The 19703-nt window shown below is 43.9% G+C and overlaps 1 protein-coding gene and 1 non-coding gene across 3 annotated transcripts in view; both read left to right on the forward strand.

Moving 5' to 3' along the window:
* The window catches only part of FBLN5 (fibulin 5), an 84348-nt gene that overhangs the window by 15736 nt on the left and 48909 nt on the right, over positions 1-19703 (forward strand). The window lies entirely within an intron of this gene.
* LOC137752613 (small nucleolar RNA SNORA1) lies at positions 16863-16997 on the forward strand. The gene has a single exon (XR_011071220.1). It is a non-coding gene; the product is annotated as a small nucleolar RNA SNORA1 (small nucleolar RNA).

A 19703-nucleotide genomic window follows, 5' to 3' on the forward strand; every position in this document is an offset into this window, starting at 1 on the left:
TTTAATACAGGTTTGAAACCAAGTCCTCCGGATGAGACTGGAAAGAGAGTACAGGAAGCAGAAACCACTCGGTTCTTTAGCTGCTACAGGCATCGGGACCAGGCAGGCCTGGTGAGGAGGGGGACCCAGGATTGAGGTGGGACACAGTCAGGTTTGCTCAGATGTCCTTGTGAACTGGGCCTCAGCAAGCCTGTTCACATGCGGCACCCCCACTCAGGTTGTCCCATCTTGCTTCAGGTCTCTCCCAATCATTGGCTGGGACGGTGAGCAAGCAGCTCAGCCTCTCTGAACCTCAGTTTTTCCATCTGTAAATAGGGATGACAGCATTAACTATTAGTGTAGGATATTTGTGAGAATTCAATGAGATAGTCCATGTGCCTGGTCTAGTATGGAGTCTGGCTCTCAGTAGGGGTTAATAACAGTTAGTTGTTATAATGTTATTTTTACTGTGTCAGATCTCATCATTCCGTGATGAATTCTCCTACTCTAAACGCCTAGTCCTGTTATTCTGTTATTGTTTATTCTTTCCTCTGGGAATTAGACTTAAGAATGCAAGGCTTTTAGAGGGTTGAGGGTTGAATTCTTGCCGCTTTCAGTGGCAGGGGTTGGGGTTACTTGTGCTTCCAAGGAGAATGCAGCAGAGAAGGGGCTCCAGGAGGTTGTTCAGAGCAGCTCTTCTTAGACGTGAATGTGCCCCTGAGTCACCTGGGGAAATGCAGAATCTGACTCTGCAGGTCTGGTCTGGGGCCTGAGGTTCTGCATTTTGCAGAAGCTCCTGGATGGTGTGACGCTGCTGGTCCAGGAAGGCTCTTGTCCATCTGTCTACTCTTAGATAGGCCTGCATGTAAAGAAAGGGAGAAACTTTATTTTTTAAATGAAATTCCCATATTATATGAATCTGTTAGAAGAATGTATTACTTTTGTTTAAAAACAAAACCAAAAAAATCCAAAAGAAATGTTTTTAAAGCCTAAATTGAAGCAGCATGCTGTAGTGGTAAAGACAGGACATCAGTAAGGGCTGAACTCTGATCCCAGATTAGCTGTGTGCCGTTAAGAAAGTCACTTGGCTTCTCTGGCCTAAGGTTTATTATCTGTAAAAAGAAGGGATTAGGGGTCTTAATATGGGGTCTGTGGATGGAATTTAGGGGATCCATTTTCGTCTTTTTTCTCTACTAACTTCTAATGAAATTTAGTATTATTTTTCTTTATAGAGGCAGTTAAGCCACAGGACTCTTAGCAATACCTGTGGCAGTATTAACAAGAGAAACACAGATATTTATACATCACATTACAGCTCTACCAGTTATTCTGACACATTTTGAAGTTTTTGATGTATTTTGAAATATTATTTTGAGGTATTCTCACTTACCGTTACTTCAAAATTGTAGGAGATATTAGACCTGCTGTCCAATCTTGTCATTTCTAATTTTTGTCACTGATAAAGAAGCGTGTATATTACTATACATATTACACATTTGTTTAAAAAATATTTTGATAACTGTCTTTCAGTGTAGTTGGGTTCTTTCATAATCCTGTGAATTTAATGTATGCAATTAAAAGCATTATTCTGAGAAAGGGTCCATGGCTTCATCGGTCTGCAAAACACATTCCCTGGACCAGATGATTTCTTCAATTCCCAGTCCTTAGGAAAGATAATGTTTGTTTCCAGACAGCCTGGGTTTTCTGTTAACTCGTGCTCACCTGGATCACTCGTGATGTCGTCCTTCTCTACTTGTGTGTTTCAACCAGCCCACGTGCTTGGTGACATCTTCGGCTAGGACCATGTCAGTCCTCCACTTATGAGGAAGCCCGAACCACCCACAGTTGGAGCCGCCCATGGGGACTGGCCCAGGCCTGTGGTGAGGTCCAGGACACTGGCCAGCCTCCGCGCTGGGTGGGAACCCACCGTGGGGCACGCCCGGCCCTGGGTGCCTTTGTGTGTGGAATAGGCACTTCCCCACTGCTTAGCGTGGCAGTTTTCTCAATGAACCACAACTTTTTCTTGGCTCTCACCTTATGTTCCTTGGTCTGGTCGTGTTCCTTTTCAATATGTTCCATTCTGGGATTAGCCAGTTGTGTGTGAAGAGCAAGTGTGGGTGTTGCAAGAGGATGGAGAAGTGGGAACTTTGAGCAGCAGCACGATCCAGCTTTGCTTTTGATGGTTCCAGTGAAGGCAGGTGTTAAGGCCACATCTCCAGAGAGCCCCTCCTGGAGGACCGTTGCAGCCCGTTTAGCCACGTGTGCTTGAAATTAGTGGGAGGTTCATGTTACGATGCTTCTCAGAGAGGCGCAGTGGTTCTGGATGTGTGGGAAGGCGTCTGTACCTCCTCCTCTGTTGTCGAGACTGGTTGTAGATTTCTTTTCAAAGACCCTTTTGATGAAGGGGGGTGAGCACACCACAGGCAAACTTGAGAGCAGAACTGCTCGCATAGGTTCTGTGCCCGCCTTGGCAGCTTCTGCAGGAGCTCTGCATGGCTCTGATCTGCGTGTGTGCATGGTGTCTGCGGCTCCTGCTCCCACCCCAGCGTGATGCAAGAAACAGAGTGATTTGGGAACTCTCTGTGCTATTAGGAAAGGATTAAATGAAATAAAGAAGTAAAAATACCATATGAAAGCAAAGTATTAGTGTCATGGAGAGTGTGTGCATGCGTACTGATTGAAAACCATATGAAACTGATCAGTATGGTCAGTTTCAAAATCAGTATGAAACTGATTAAAACCATAAATTAGGAATCATATTTAATGTTGCCAACAACAGCCTCAAGTAAATATCGTCTGCGAGACGCAAGTTATATCTGCTGTTACCCAAAGAAAGGGGATCTTTGTTTTCTCAAAGGCCTGGAGGGAGTCGGTGACTAGGCCAGGGAGTGGTGGAAGGCAGTTGGATGCGTGGGGAGAGCGTGGGCTCTCGATTCAGAGATGCTGGGGTTTGAACCCCATCCCCGCACAGGTGCCTGGCTCCGAGCGGTAAACCCTTTGAGTGGCCTGTCTACCAGATGGGATGATAGTACTTACCTTGTGGGGTTGTTTTTAGCAAAGGATGTGCCGAGTGTCTGATAGTCCTGTCTGCAACCCCTAAGCAATTGCTGCTGTCACTCTCCCTACCCCTTCCCAGAGGGGCAGCAACTCTGTTGCGTCATATCTTACCAATCCCTGCCCAGCCACAGTGGCAGACAGGGGGCAGGTGCTTGCTGGCAGCTTATCCCTGGTGGGGAGGTTTGAGGCGGGAGAGGGAAAGGGGAGGAATTCCCTGGCGGCCCAGTGGTTAGGACTCTGTGCTTCCACTGCAGGGGGCACGGGTTCGATCCCTGGTCAGGGAACTAAGATCCCGCATGCCAAGCGGTGTGGCCAAAAAGAAAAAGATGGCGAGGGAAAGGCACTGCCTTTGGGTTTGTGACGACGTGCTGATTCTTCTCCCCGGCTCCACTCAGCCAGAGGGCCTGCCTTTGAGCTGTTCTCTGGGGCCCTCTTACCCCTGGGGGTGCCTAGGAGGCAGATGGGTACATTCATTCTCTTCCTTTGGCTGCCATCCTCTTTGGACACATGGACACGCAGACAGACAGAAAGACAGACTCCAGGCCACGCTGGCCAGGCAGGCAGTGACTGGGAAGTGCTGGTGAGCTGGTCTGACCCGTCATCAGAGAGACCCCTGAGTCAGATGACCCCCGAGCAGTCTGGCTGGTCTCCTGCTTGGAGGCAGAAAGGCCGCGGCTTCCCGGCAGCCCCCAGGTGTGTGACAGAGGGCAGGCAGGTGCCCACGTGCTCTCACCAGGACGTGGGTGTTGGGAGTTGGGACTGTGGCAGGAGGGTTCCTTGGATGCAGCCACTGTGCCGGCATCCGCCGTTTATCCTCAGCATCTGGCAGCGTGAATTCTCAATAAGCTATTGACAACTAATGAATGAATGAGTGAAGGGATGAATGGAAGGAGAGTGTGGGCACCGTTCAACTCAGGCGAGTGGAGGTACCTTCACTCACTTCCACACTCGGTCTCTCATCACCCCTCAGAGCCCACCCCTGACCGGCCCCCGCTGTGCTGGGTGCCGAGGGAGGACCAAGATGACCAAGTGTCTCTCTGTTCCTTGAACGCCAGGGCCGTGGTTACTGTGTGTGCCCCCGCACCTGGCATGCTTCCTTGGACCACCGGCACTCGGTGGGTGTTGAACTGAATTGAATTTACACTGTAGCTGAGGGGCTGATGGGAAAAGATGCTTGTGAAGAACCATCTGTTCAGACTGATTTACGAAGAGACCCACCTCCACCACCCTTTCCGCTTTGGGCTGTGCCACAGGGGAAATCTGTGGTAGGCTGTGTTCTTTCCACCTTGGACCTGGGACTTTGTTTCTCTGCCCTGGGAGGGATTGGCTCTCAGGGATCCGCCTCCAGCCAGGGTCAGCTCCTCACAAAACTCCAAGGGGCGCCATTCAATTGTATGACATGCCGTTGGCATCCCCTGGAGCCCAGCAACCAGCAGGAGACTCCTGTTTGTCTTGGAAACAGAGGTGCATGCTTGGGGAAGGGTCCCCGGGCCATCTCCTTGGGGGCTGGCAGGGAAAGGACATTCACAGGATTCCTTCCCTCCAGAGGGACTCAGACATCAGACTGGATGTTAAGGACTGACCTCCCATTCCCCTCGGCTTGTCGGAGCCGGGCCAGAGGGGAGATGGGGACAGCCAGCGCTGGGCCCTGCCCCAGGCAGCCAGCATCCACAGGCTCCAGGGGACGCGGGCGGGTTGGGGCTGGGAGGCGGTGAGGCGTGGGGGACTTGTCAGTGTGAACTGACTTTCCTTCAAGCTAAAACATTTGCAGAAACCCAGCCAGAGTTGATTTATGAGCCCCACATATTTCACAGGTCTTAACGCATCCCCCAGGAATCAATGAGGTCAGACAGAACAGACTTTGCATCCGGAATCAGTATGAAATTGGCATCTTCAACAGTTCCCATGGGAAGCAAGGGATAATAATTTAAGGGAGATTATATTAAATATTGCAAAGACACAAAAAACCTGGACTCTGCTTCATTCCCGTTGGGGAGAAAGACAAGTCATCTGTTTTCTGCATCTGAGCTGGATGAGGGGTGGCCATTTCTGCTGAAGCCACTGTGACCAAAATGAAGCATGATGGGAGGGGGGCGCTAGGGCGGGCGATGAACTCAGAGCCAATTCAGCAGTGACCACAGCATCCTGTACTGTGTCCTCTGCTGCATGCTCTGTAACTGTGATAAATAGACATTTGTGATTATTTATTTAATGTCTCGCTGTCCAGCAGGAACTTTCTGTCTTGTTCACCATTGTATTTTTAGCACCTGATAAATATTTGTTGAACAAGCAGGAAAGCGACATGCGGTGAATTGTATGTATAGTGTTCAGATGAGTGAGAGAAACTGATTACATCTCAGGTACAGTTGTCCACGTAGATTAATTTATTACCATTAATGGACTTCATTCATTTATCATTTCCATGCTGGGGTCTGTGCTGTGCACACAAAGATAAATCAGGCATCATCACCACCTTCGGGAATTCACACTCTCTTGCCAGGAGTTGAGGTAGGTTGGTAGGACGTAGGGAACCCAACGCATACGTAGTTACAGCCCAAGGTAATGGGACAGCAGCCAAAGCAGGTATGAGGCTCTGTGTTGGCCCTGGCTGGAGTGATCATAGGATCCTTCCATAAGGACAGGTGTTACACATCTGTGCATCCATTTGATTATTACAGATATTCACTGAGCACGTCGCTGTGTCAGACACTGCCAAGTCCTGGGAGGGGATCTAAAGATGAATAAGAGTTGGTCCCTGCCTTCAAGATCTCACAGCTGAGCAGATGTGAGTGGGAGTTGGGGAAGGGTGCGTGCACATAACTCATCAGTGTCTTTACATGAGCCAGAGTGTGAGAGGTGGTGAGAGCAGTGTGGCCGGGTGCTGTAGGGGTGCCCGCAAGGAATAGGGATTCTGCTCTGGCAATGGATATGATGGCCTCTAAGTCGATGTTCGGAGGCTTGAGTAGAATTTTCATGTGGGAGGTGGGGAAGGGCTTTCTGGGTTGAGGGAACAGCCTGGGCAAAGACATGGAGGCCAGAAACTTCACGGCACATTGAGGACTACCGGTGAGGACCAGCTTTGGTCATGAGCCCATTGGTCACCTGCCCATTTACGACAGCCAGTGCGTGGCTGCAGCATGGACATGGGGTGGGGTCGGGGCAGCCATAGAGTGAGAGATAAGGCTAAGGAACTTGGCAGGAACTTGGCATGGCCTTGAATGCCATGCCAATCTCTTGGGCTCTGTTCTGTAAACACTGGTTTTTAAGTGGTGTCTTGACATCTGTTTGAAGAAGATTCCTGGTTTAGGAGCCCAGGAATTAAATCAAGACTGGGGTCTTGATTTAATCTCATCACTGCAACAAGCTCAGTGGGGGGTCGTGGCTCCTGTTCCCTCTCTTTCGGGGTTCCGTTTCCCCATCTATACAAGAGGGGCTGGACCAGTCTCCAAGGCTCCCTCCAGCCCTGACCACTCAGGATATGGACATGCTTGTGACAACTAGGTGAGGGTACCTTCTGGAGGCAGGTAGATTCTAGAGATAGTATCTTTTCACTGGAGGCAGTGATTTTGCAGTAAGTCTAAACTAATGATTGGACCACCTCTAATGATATCGCCTCCATGCTCTCTAAGAGTCCTGGTTGGAGCCTTCTTTTAAGCTTGAGGCAGAGATGAGCCCTTTTTTTGAGTCTCTCCAGGAAAGGGGCATCAGTGGATGATGATGAAATTAGCTCTGACTGTGATGATAGCACATGGCCTGGTCCTGTTAGAAATCTGGCATTGCCTTTATAACACCTGGGGAGAGTTTGCAAGCAGCTGGAGCAAAACACAAATTCCTTGCAGAGCCAAGAATCTCCTTAGATTGACCAACGGGCTAAGAATGTAAGAGTTCCACAATCAGAACTTTCTGGGAAATCCCCACCTCAGACCTTCTAAACAGACCCTTTTTAAAGGATCGTCTCAATCTCATTTAGCTCTAGAGAGCAAGAGCTGGCCCAGGACCAGGTGGCGCTGGCCTGTGGTCTGATGGCTACTCACTGTGGGAAGCTGGATCCTATAGTTACATCCTTAAGGGACTCCCTTAATTATAATAATTCCCACTTGAACACTGCCTCTCGCTTTTCCAAATGCTTTCGCATCCACTGAATTCTCAGACAGCCCAGTAGGCAGGCTCAGGATCGTTTTCCCCATTTTAGAGAATACTTGGAAGGGCTCTGTGACTGTCCCAATATCCCACAGTTTGTCCGTGGGAGAGGCCGACCAGAGTGTAGACTTGCTGACTTTCAGACCCTCCTCCTCTGGTGAGATGGGCCAGATGCTCTTTACTGATCACAGGCTACACTGGCCTCCTTTGTCTTCTCAAACAGAGCGTCCCTACCCCAGGGCCTTTGCACTTTCAAGTCCCTCTGTTTGGAACTCTCTCTGGTTCATTCTCCTCTTTCAGGCTTCAGCTCGGTAGATGAAACCTTCTTAAAGAGCCTGTCCCTGACCAACCTGTCCAAAGTCACCCTGCAATCATTCTCCGTCACAGCCCGTATCATTATTATTTGTCCCAAACTTGAGAGTGTGTAAAATCATCTGGAGGGCTTCAAACACAGATTGCTGGTGCCCACCCCCAGAACTTCTGATTCAGTTGGTCTGGGGTGAGGCCTGGGCTTTCAAGTGATGCTAATCCTTCTGGTCCGGGACCTTACTTTGAGAACCACCGATTGATGACTATCTTTTAGTTAATTAGTTTCACTGAGGCATAAGTGACATGTAACATATTAGTTTCAGGTGCACAGTATAATGATTCAGTGTATATATTGTATCCCCACAATAAGTCTAGTTAACATCCATCACCACACATAGTTAAACATTTTTTTTTTCTTGTGATGAGAACTTTTAAGATCTACTGTCTACATGAAAATGCAGTATTATTAACTATAGTCACCATGAGATATATTACATCCCTATGACTTATTTATTTTATAACTGGGTATTTGTACCTTTTGACTCACTTCACCCATTTTGTCTGCCCCTACCCCCTACCTCTGGCAACCACCGATCTGTTCTCTGTATCTATGAGCTTTTTTTCCCTTAAGATTCCACATATAAGTGAGGTCTGAGGAGCTGGTCTTTCTCTGACTTATTTCATTTAGCATAATGCCCTCAAGGTCCATCCATGTTGTAGCAAATAGAAAGATTCCCCCGCCCCCCTTTTTTTCTAAATTTATTTGTTTTATTTATTTATTTTTGGCTGTGTTGGGTCTTCTTTGCTACGTGCGGGCTTTCTTGAGTTGCAGCGAGCGGGGGCTACTCTTCGTTGCGGTGCGTGGCCTTCTCATTGCAGTGGATTCTCTTGTAGCAGAGCACGGGCTCTAGGCGCGGGGGCTTCACTAATTGTGGCACGCGGGCTCAGTAGTTGTGGCTCGTGGGCTCTAGAGCACAGGCTCAGTAGTTGTGGTGCATGGACTCAGTTGCTCCGCGGAATGTGGGATCTTCCTGAACCAGGGCTCGAACCTGTGTCCCCTGCACTGGCAGGCGGATTCTTAACCACTGCACCACTGGGGAAGCCCAAGATTTCCCTTTTTTATGGCTGAATAGTATTCTATATTATGTATATACCACATTTTCTTTATCCATTCATCCACAGATGGACATGTGAGTTGTTTCCATATCTTGGCTGTACTTATTTGTTTATTGTCTATTCCATCTCTTATCTTGTTTCTGCTCTATCCCTAGTGCCTGGTCCATCATTTGTATTTGCCAAATGAGTACTGACTGAAGACTCAGTCGGACTCCTTGCTTTATAATCATCCCACACCTAAGAAGGAAGGTCAAACATTGACAGAAACCCTGGGATTTATTTGGTCTGATCTCTTCTCCCCACTACCTTTTTCTTTAACTTTTTTCACACTCAAGTTTTTTCTAAGGGTCATTATTATTATTATTATTTTTATTGAAGTATAGTTGATGTACAAAATTATATGTTACAGGCGTACAACACAGTGATTCACAACTTTAAAGGTTATACTCCATTTATAATAATTATAAAATATTGGCTATATTCCCTGTGTTGTACAATATATTTTTATAGTTTATTTTATACATAATAGCTTGTACCTCTTGATCCCCTATCTCTGTCTTGCCCTTGCCCTCCTTCTCCCCACCGGTAACCACTAGTTTGCTCTTTATATCTGTGCGTCTGTTTATTTTTTTGTTATGTTCACTAGTTTGTTGTTCTAAGGGTCATTATTAAATTTATGTATAGATTTCATGGACGATTTTTATAAAATTCCAATGAATTGCGCTGTCTGGGTTCAAGGAGGGCTGTCCCAAATCCAACCAAGCCATAGGGCATCCGGCCAAGTGTGGCTCCCTGAGTCTGCCGTGTCTCTGTGCTGTACTTACACCTTGATACTCACCTCACCTGTCAGCAGGGGGGAAGAGCCCACACATCCTCCCTCTTCCCCCTTGGAACAAATTACAGGCGAGCTAGCTGCGACTGGGGTGGGAGGGAGGACACAGGTTAGGACTATGACTCAGGCTTTTCCCTTTGTGACGAGCCGATTGGCCCTAAGGGAAGAAACCTTGATCTTCGGCTTGTCAGCACTTTGTTCAAACAAACTGCAACCCAGCCCAGATGCCACAGCTGTAAACCTCTTGGGAACTTTCTGGGTAAATGAATTAGAATTTTATGACTGGCTTGCGTAGAACACTTCTCCTAACTCCCAAAGTGGTACTTTCAGAACCCTCAAGTGTCTGACGCCTCTCCTACCCTGACATTTCAGAAGAACAAAGTTGAGATTTTGCCAGACTGGAATTGGGTTATTTTGTTGTGTTTTTTTTTCACTAGTGCATTTTATTTTATTTTATTTTTAACATCTTTATTGGAGTATAATTGCTTTACAATGGTGTGTTAGTCTCTGCTGTATAACAAAGTGAATCAGTTATACATATACACATGTCCCCATATCTCTTCCCTCTTGTGTCTCCCTCCCTCCCACCCTCCCTATCCCACCCCTCTAGGTGGTCACAAAGCACCGAGCTGATCTCCCTGCGCTATGCGGCTGCTTCCCACTAGCTAGCTATTTTACATTTGGAATTGGGTTTTAAATGTAAAATTTGATCTTCCCTGTCTAAGGGGAGTTGAAGATGAGGTCTGAGGTGTTCATGGATCCTCCCAAGGTAGCACTGTGGTTGGGGGAGTGCTGAGAATGGGCTGGGGCCAAGCTGGCCCAGGCTTCGTCCTTTAGTTGGGGGCAGGGCTCCTTTGAGGACCCAAGGGAAATGGAGTGTGTGTGTGTGTGTGTGTGTGTGTGTGTGTGTGTGTGTGTATCCGCGGGATGGGGGGTTGCCAACTCTTTTGGAGACCACCACATGGCTGCCCTGGAATAAGTATCGTGGGGACAACTAACTCTGCCCAAGAGAGTCAAGGAAGTCTACCCAGAGAAGGGACGGTCATAGTTGAGTTGGGAATCTGGAGACCAGGGATGGGAAATAATTTGTCCAAAGTCACCTTTCCTGTCATTTGCAGAGCTGGGATAAAGCCCAAAGTCGCAGGATTCCTAATCTCAGGAAACTGTGTTGTACTGTGGAAAGAGACTGGATTTGGAAGCTGAGTGACCTTGAACAAGTCCCTTCTTCTCCGTGGGCCTCACAGAGGAGCGTGATCTGTAGGATTAGTTAGGTGCACTCACTCACTGTGGGGATAACAAATGAACAACACAGGATCTCAGATGGACAATTGCGGGAGCTCTGAGTCTGGTGCCCGTGTTAACTTTTATATTCTAAGCAGTTTGGTCAGGCTAGTGTTTGTCAGGATAAGGTGAGTCAGGGCATTAAATTGAACTGTCTTTCTAAAGTGGGCTCATTGCATCAGCCTCAGTTCCTTTCACTAGAGTTTGGTTTCACAGGAATTCTGCCTCAACTCAGCTGCATGGGCAGGCCAAGCCAAATCTGCTTTGTAAGTCATACAGCTCTGTTCTTGCCACATTCAAGCTCCGTAGAGTTGTAAATGGAATAAATTTGGCTGTTAGCATGATCTCTCTCTGAAGATGAAAAAAAAATTAAAAGGAGGCAGGAGACCCTGGTACTTCAGAAGCGGACGAATCACAGAAGGGTTAATAAAATAGAAAGCGATTAAGACAGTAGGAGATAGTGTGACTTGGGTTTTAGCTCTCATGAGGAGGACAGGCTTGCCAGGATCGCGTTCCACGGCAGCCTACTGACCGCGAGGAAGAATGTGTGCGGTTCCAGAGTTGAGCCCAGCGAGCCACAGCCACACTGAGAACCCTGAGACCAGGCGGGGGAGGGAGGAGGGCAAGCCGGTCATGTCCCTCTGGGAGGCTGGGGACAGTCTCCAAGGTGGGAGGTGTTCAGGGCCAGGGCGAAGCACACAGAAAGTCCGAGTGTACTCGGGTTGCCATAACAAGTACCACAGACTAGGGGGCTAGGACAACAGACATCTATTTTCTCACAGTTCCAAAGGCTGGAAGTCCAAGATCAAGGTGTAGGCAGAGCTGGATCCTGCTGAGGGCCTCAAGGGAGAGGTCTGTTCTAGGCTTCTCTCCTTGGCTTATAAAAAGTCATCTTCACGTCGTCTTCCTTCTCTGTGTATCTCTGGGTCCAAACTCCCCCGTCTTATGCGGATGCCAGTCACATTGGGTTAAGATCCACCCTAATGACTTCAGTTTAATTTAATCACTTTGAAAGACCCTATCTTCAAAGACAGTCGCATTCTGAGGTACTGGGGGTTAAAACTTCAACATATGAATTTTAAGGGACACAATTTGACTTCAACGTATGAATTTTGGGGGGACACAATTCAGCCCAAAACACAGGACACAGTCCCTTTTCTTCCGGGAGGGGGACCCATGTGACATCAGAAGCCACTGGGAATGCCATTTTTTGCTCTTATCCTTAACGACCCAGGCCTTAGGTGATTTCCCTTAGGAAGCCTTCTTAGATGTTTACCGCCCTGTCCAAGCCCATTGGACTCCCTCCCCACCTCCCCTCGAGTTCTCCAGACACTTAGCTGGTACCTCTATTGGGGCATTTATCATCATCTACCTTAGACTTAATTAGAAATGTGTCTATGCCCCTGACTTATTGAAGCCTCATGTCTTAGGCATCTTTGTGTCTCTCTCATATCCCCTGCCTCCTGTCTTGCATATAGAGCAGGTTTGATAATATTTGTTGGCTTGTTGATGGGCCGGCTGTCCAAGAAAGTTGGGTAATAAGTGCTGGATAAACAGGAAGATGCAGCTATTAATAAAACAGCAACAGCAACGTGCCTTTCCTTAGAGTCTTTGCACTCGCGGACAAAGTCAAGCTCCTGGATTTATAAAGAAAAGAAGCTCCTTCCACCCTTCTAACCTTGTTTGACCTAAAGGGTCAACAGAAGAATCTGCCAACTGGGTGCTCAGCGTTCTTAAACCCCCAGAGTTCAAAGAGGATGACTCCTGTGGCCAGTCTTGAAGAAACTCTTCAATCATTTCTTGAATAATGGCATTCGTTTGGCCCGGCTCTATGGATACTCCTCCTTCCACCCCCAGTTCAGTGACCTTCTGTCCCCTTGTTTCTTGGCTGAACGTCTGGGTCTGCTGTAGAGAGCAGAAGCAGTTTCATCAGAGCGAGGGTCCTTCCCACGAATCCAGAGCCACACAGCCCAGAAAGCCTGACTGTGTGGAAACAGCTGGGTTTTGGCAGGCTGGTTTTGAAAAACAGTGCTAATAATTGAAAATCACTTTGTTTCAGAATGGTGTATGGAGGATGAAGAATGTACTGTTAGATAAGGCAGGTCACCCATCTTGTTAAGAGAAGACTCATTTGAGGATTTGCTCTGAAATCCCTACCTTTACTTTCCCTCACCTCCTACCTTTACTTTTTTCTAGTAGAGCTTCCCACCTGGTCCCTGGGAGGTAGGTGTGCCTGGGGATCGGTCCCTTCAGCTCTTGGGATGGTTGGCAAGGGCTTGGGATGCTTGAGTCTTTGGGCCAATTGCCTTTGCTTTCTCCATTGTGCCTTACACACTTCTAGAATTTTCTGTGTGTGCCCCCAAATGGAAAAGGTTGGGGAGGACTGCTTTAGACTGATGTATTCTGCAGAGATTTCTAGGATCACAGAGCAGGTTTCTCAATATTTACCTTTTCAAATGAAACACATTCACTTATTACTCTTGGTGCTCTGGCTTTGGACAAAATGAATGCCAATATTAGGACTCTGTGGTTCAGTAAAGTTGTAGGGAAATTGGATTACGTTCAATGTATTAATCATCGGGACTCTTGTGGTTGCAAGTAACAGAAACCCAGCTCAGAGTGGCTTAAGCAAAAAAATAAATAAAACAACAACAACACACACACAAATACAACTGCATGACCACATAATTTATTTTTTCATAACTGAGAAGTCCACGAGTAGAATGAGCCCTGGATGACTGGATCATATCATATGGACTTGGTTTTTTTCTCTCTCCATCTCCTGTCTCCAATACAGAGGCTTCTTCATTCTCAGGGCAGGCTCTCTCAAGAGGTAGCCCCTGGCAGCTGCAGGCTTTTCTCTTACCAGGTTAGCAACACAGAGATTGCCTCAATCTTTAGAGCTCTTTTAAAAGGATGAAGTCAGACTCTGTTAGCTAGTTTGGGTCACGTGCCCATTCCTAAACTCATCACTGTGACCAGACACATGTGGGGTTTTGATTTACCAAACCTCCATCACAGGTCCAACGCCGGAGCCAGTAGTGGATGTAAAGCTATCTGGAACACACTTTCCATGCTAAAGGTGAGGAAATATGGTTTCTCAAAGGAAAATCGGAATGCTGTTACCTCCTGAAGGGAGTTTGGATGTTGAGTGGGCAAGAGCTACACCTGGGATCCCGGCTTCCACGTGGAAAAAGAGGAAATGGAAGGACTCTTGTTTGCTCTGAGCCAACAGTGACAGATAATGGACAATGTGCTCCCCCAGCTGATTCAGTGTCCTTCATACATGCACTCTTCTGTGACACTGGGGGATGGTCACCAGTAAAGAAGGCAGGGGCCCGGAACTGTTATTTATGCTGCCCATCTGTCCTCATGTAGGCAGCTATCCACACTGTCCCTCAGAGACAACTAACTCTCTTGTTCATTAAAAATTGTCAGGGAGATAATACCATGAAGTCTCTTTATAGAAATATCAGGCTGTTATAATTCTTCGAGTCAAGAAGAAATGCCTAGTACCTTGCTTGAATCACTTGTGCTATTGTCTTTCTTATCCTGCCCTTAGGAAAGACAAAAAATAAAAAAACAAAGAATGGTAGATTAGTACTGTGTATAACCATCATCATCATTATCATCATCATTATGATCATAATCATCTCCACCATCCCACATCAAAGCACCTATGTGTCCCTGATTCCATTTTTATTTTAATGGTGGTGATACGTTAATTGGTCATGTACGGTAACTGCCAACACTCACATGTGCAGAGCTGTTGGTCATTCTTTTATCTCCTGGCCCCTTATCATAGTAAATCTTGGCAATGGCCTTGGTTTTCTTATCTATAAAATGAGGATAATACCTATCTCATAAGTTTTTCCGTGAGGATTAAAAGAATATATATAAAGCACGTGATGTTAAAATAAGTAAGATGCATAGCTATATGTAGCCATATGTTCCCTAAGACATGCTTCATTATAGTAATTAACTTCTGCCCTTAAAGAAAAACCCCACTGGTCACTTACAAAGTGCGGATAGCTTCTAAGAGCTTTTGAACTGGAATGATGGCCCAGGGATGCACCACTGCCCCACGACCAAGAAAGAAAATCTGAAGAAATTGAATAATGCTTTTCTGGAAAAGGATCAGAGTTATGCTCAGGGCATAGTACTGAGATGTCAGAAATAGACTAGAATATTCCCTCCAAGTGTTTAATGGAGAAGCATCCATAGGAAGACCTCAGGGTCAGGGCCAGGATATCTGGACATGATTCCAGTTCTGCCCTGCACTAGCTGTGTGACCTTGGATATGTGTCTTAAACTCTCTGAATCTGTTTTCTCTTCTGTAAAATGGGGATAACAATTCCTGACCTGCCTACCTCACAGCATTATTAGTGAAACAGTAGAGACTTTAGTTCCTATAAAATCTGCAGAATTGTTTCCAGAGCATTAAAATAAATTGCTCCATTATATTTATCAGAATGCAGTGTACTTGTTGTCATGCTGTCTCAGTAAACCGTGAACTAAACTGGGAAAGGACTTATGCAATATTTGATATACCCACAGAATTATATGTAACATATGTAAGCCAGATGTTTATTAACTATGCATATGGGAGAACCCAGCACCCAACCTAAGAACCTGTGGGCTTCTCCACCATCACAACTTGTATCTCCTTTCAAGGTCTTCTGAGACTTGCTTATTTCATTCAATGTTATATTTCTAAGATTCCCATCCATGTTGTTGAGTGTAGCTGCAGTTTATTTTTTGCTTTTGTATACTTTTCCACAATGAGACTCTACTGTATCACAGTTTATTAATTAATTCTTTCATTAAAAGACATTTGGGTTGTTTTTAGTTTTTTGTTATTACAAAGGATGATACTATGAACATTCTTCTGAGTGCCATACACCTGTGCTGTAAGGTATGGAAATTTCAACTTTACAAAACAATGCTTTGTTGTTTCCCAAAATAGTTATACTGGTTTACACACTAAGCAGTGATTAAGATTTTCTGTTGCTCTTCAGTCTCACCAACACTTGTTATTGATAGACTTCTTAATTTTTTGCCAATCCAGTAGTTGTAAAATGGTAGTTTTCGTGTTCTTAATTGCATTTCCCAGGTTACTAATGAGGATAATCATATTTTAGTATATTTATTGGTCATTTGTGTTTCCTCTTTTGTGAAATTGTCTGATCATATCTTTTGCCTGTTTTCCTATTGAATTTTCTTTCCTTTTTGTACTTGTGATTTGTATGAATTTCTTTATATATCTAGATACTAATCCTTTTTCAATTGTATGGGTTGCAAATATCTTCTCCCAATTTATGGCTTATCTTTTCAGTATCTTCATGGTGTTTTTTGAGCTACAGACATTCCCAGTTTTTTTTTTTTTTTTTTTATGTTTATTTTTGGCTGTGTTGGGTCTTCGTTTCCGTGCGAGGGCTTTCTCTAGTTGCGGCAAGCAGGGGCCACTCTTCCTTGTGGTGCGCAGGCCTCTTCACTATCGCGGCCTCTCTTGTTGCGGAGCACAGGCTCCAGACGCGCAGGCTCAGTAATTGTGGCTCACGGGCCTAGTTGCTCCGCGGCATGTGGGATCTTCCCAGACCAGGGCTCGAACCCGTGTCCCCTGCATTAGCAGGCGGACTCTCAACCACTGCGCCACCAGGGAAGCCCGACATTCCCAGTTTTAATGTAGTTGAATGTTTTTGTGGAGGCTTGCTTGAAAAATCCTTCGCTACCCTAAGATCATAAATATGTTTTCTTATATTGCCTTTTAAAAGTTTTAAGACTTTGCTTTTCACATATAACTCTTGAATCTATTTGGAATTTGTGTATATGGTGAAAAGTATAGATCCAGTTTCACTTTTCTCCATATGGACAATCACCTACCCTAACACCCTTTATTGAGTAGCTCCTCCCCTCCCCATTGCTCTGTAATGTCCCCTCATTTACTTATCAAGTGTCTACACCTGTGCTGTATCTGTGTTCTTGCTACTTTCTTCCATTGTTAGTTTTTGCACCAATACTCCTCAGTGTTTATTATTATAGCTCATTAATAAGTCTTACTATCTAATAAGACAGACTCCTTTTACTTTCTTTTTCAGGAGTGTCTTGGCTATTCTTGGGCCAAGTGCCTTAAAAAAAAAATTGTTGAAGTCTCATTCTATTGAAAATGGGCACTGTTTTTCATGGGGCCCATAAGTTGTTAATGTGGCTACATTGAGAACACAGGTTTTGCTTCCATCACTGTAATGTTATTGCAGTGGTGACAGTGAGACCTGTAACATTTTTTTTTTTAAAGAAAAAACTTGTTGAAATTTTGGTTGCAATTCAGTGAGTTCTTAGATAAATTTGAAGAGAACTGACATCTTCATTTTATTGAATCTTTTTATCCATGGACATTAAATCTCTTCCCTTTTTGCACATCTTTGTCTAGATTCATTCCTAGGAAGTGTTGTATATATATGTGTATATATATATATATATTTTTTTTGCTATGTTTATGATATCTAAAAATTCAGTGTTTCTTTTGTTGCTAGTATACAGAAACACAACTTATTTTAATATATTGAGCTTATATCTAGATGGCTTGTGAAATTCTCATAGTCTTTCCAATACTTTGTAGAGTCTTTTGGGTGATTCTGACAAACACACTATCTGTGAATAATGAGAATTTTGTTTCTTTTCTTCTCTAATTTTTATACCTTTTATTTATTTTTCATGTCTTACAGCACTGGCTGGTACCTTTAGAAATATGTTGAATATAGGTGTTGACAGTGGAATCCTTGTCTCTTTTCTGGTGGTAAAAAGACTGTGTCTAATGTTTCCTCACTAAGAATGAGTTTTGCTGAGTTTTCTTTTTTTTTTTTTTAATAATTAATGGGTATTGAATTTTATCAAATGCTTTTCTACAACTATGAGATAATTATAGGCTTTAAAAATCTGCTTTTATGGGGAATTACAATGATGGATTTTCTTATTAAACCACCTTTCATTCATTCCTAGTATAACCAACTTAGTCATGATATAGTATAATTTGTTTAAAGTAAACTGCTGGATTTGTTTGGCTCATATTTTGCTTAGGATTTTTTTCATCACTGTCTATATATTAAAATGACACATCACTTTTCTTTTTTAAAATTACTCTTGCTGGGTTTGGTGTCAACATATTAGCTTGATACAGTGAGATATTCTTCCTTTTCTATTCTCTGGAAGGCTAGAATGATCTATTCATGGAAGGTTTATTGGAATCTTTCTGTAAGATCATTGAGGTCTGATTTTGTGTGTGTGTGTGAGAGAGAGAGAGAGAGAGAGAGGGAAGATTTTTAGCTACTGATATAATTTCTTTAACAGTTATGGACTGTTAGGACTTTTTACTGCTTCTTAAGTCTGTTTTGCAAAGTTATATTTTTCTTGGAATTTGTCCATTTAAGTTTTCAAATTAATTTGCATGAGCTTTTTCATAGCATTCTTTGCATTATCTTTTAAATCTCTACTGAATCTGTAGTTCTATTGCTATTCTCATTTCTAATATTTTTGTGCTCTTTAAAAATATGCTAAAGTCATATCTTTTATTAGTCATTTTCGAAGAACCAGTTTTTGGCTTTGTTGATATTTATTTCTTTTTTTTTACTTTTTGCTTTTTATTTCATTAATTTCTGCTCTTATCTTTATTATCTTCTTTCTAATTTTTTTTTTTTTTTTTGGATTTCTTTGTTCCTTTTCTAATTTCTTATGCTGGATGCTTAGCTCATTAATTTTAAACCTTTCTTCTTTCCTAATATTTAAGACTATATATTTTTCTTTGTGTTTTGCAAATTTGGATATGTAGTGTTTTCATTGCTATTAAGTTCTAAGGATTTTCTGATTTATTGTGACCACTTCTTGTGGTCCATGATTTATTTAGTGATGAGTTTTTAAATTTTACATATTTATGGGGGTTTATCTTTTTTGTTGTTGTTGATTTCTATTTAATTGCATTGTCATCAAGGAATATGATTTGTGTGATACTGATTCTGTGAAATTTGTCTGGAACATGATTTATTCACTTTGTATCCACAATACCTAGCATAATGCCAAGAATGTGGAAGTTGTTTGGTAAATGCCGATCTAATGAATGACAGATGAATCAATGTCTAGTGACCAGGCATTAGAGGAATTATCTCTTTATACTCAACCAAGATGTCCAATCCTGCCAGCTACATCTTATTCCAAAATACCCTTGCAAGTGCACACTAGGAATATAACGGCCCGCCAAAATTGTCTTCTGTCCTGCTCACACCCTTCCTCCTTTGGCCCAGGAAGCAGACACTGAGTGGCTGGGTGAGAGGTTGCTTTCAAAACCGATAGTGTGAGACTATCAGACCCAGTCTTAAATGTAATAGAATTAGATAATTGCTTTGCATGTATTTCTGGAGAAAAATATTTCTTCTATATAACAGTAATAGTTGAAAATATGTGTAAGGTGGCATTTCCTCCAAAGGAAACTCCTATCTCATTGAGTCCCTGAAAGTAGTTAGACATAATACCCCCATTTTAAAAAAAGGGAAAACTGACATAAACCTAGTTAGTGGAGAAGCTGGCATATGAGTTAGTGGAGAAAAGAATTAATTATTAGCTTCTCTGTCTTTTCCTAAGACCCTGAGAAAGGCCTTTTGAAGATGCCTATTCAACAAGTCTTGAAAGAGGTCCAGAGGGAAATATGAGAACTTCCTTATTTCAGGGTAAATCTCAGGAAAGATGCCAATGTTTATACATTACATGAGCATTCGTATATTGTAACAATATTTGCATCATATTATGATAATGTTCATATGCTATAACAATAGTCATACATGATAATAATGTTTATATATTATAATAGACACTTGACATGGGGCCAAAAAAAAGTAGAAGATAACTCAGTTGTGCTCCCCAAGAGCATCAGATAAGAAGCCCTTCCCCATTCAGGTTACTCTCTTACCCTACGTTTTCTCCCTACTTTGTAATAGTCTGT

This window comes from Eschrichtius robustus, chromosome 1, assembly GCF_028021215.1.
Source record: "Eschrichtius robustus isolate mEscRob2 chromosome 1, mEscRob2.pri, whole genome shotgun sequence".
Lineage (NCBI taxonomy): Eukaryota > Metazoa > Chordata > Mammalia > Artiodactyla > Eschrichtiidae > Eschrichtius > Eschrichtius robustus.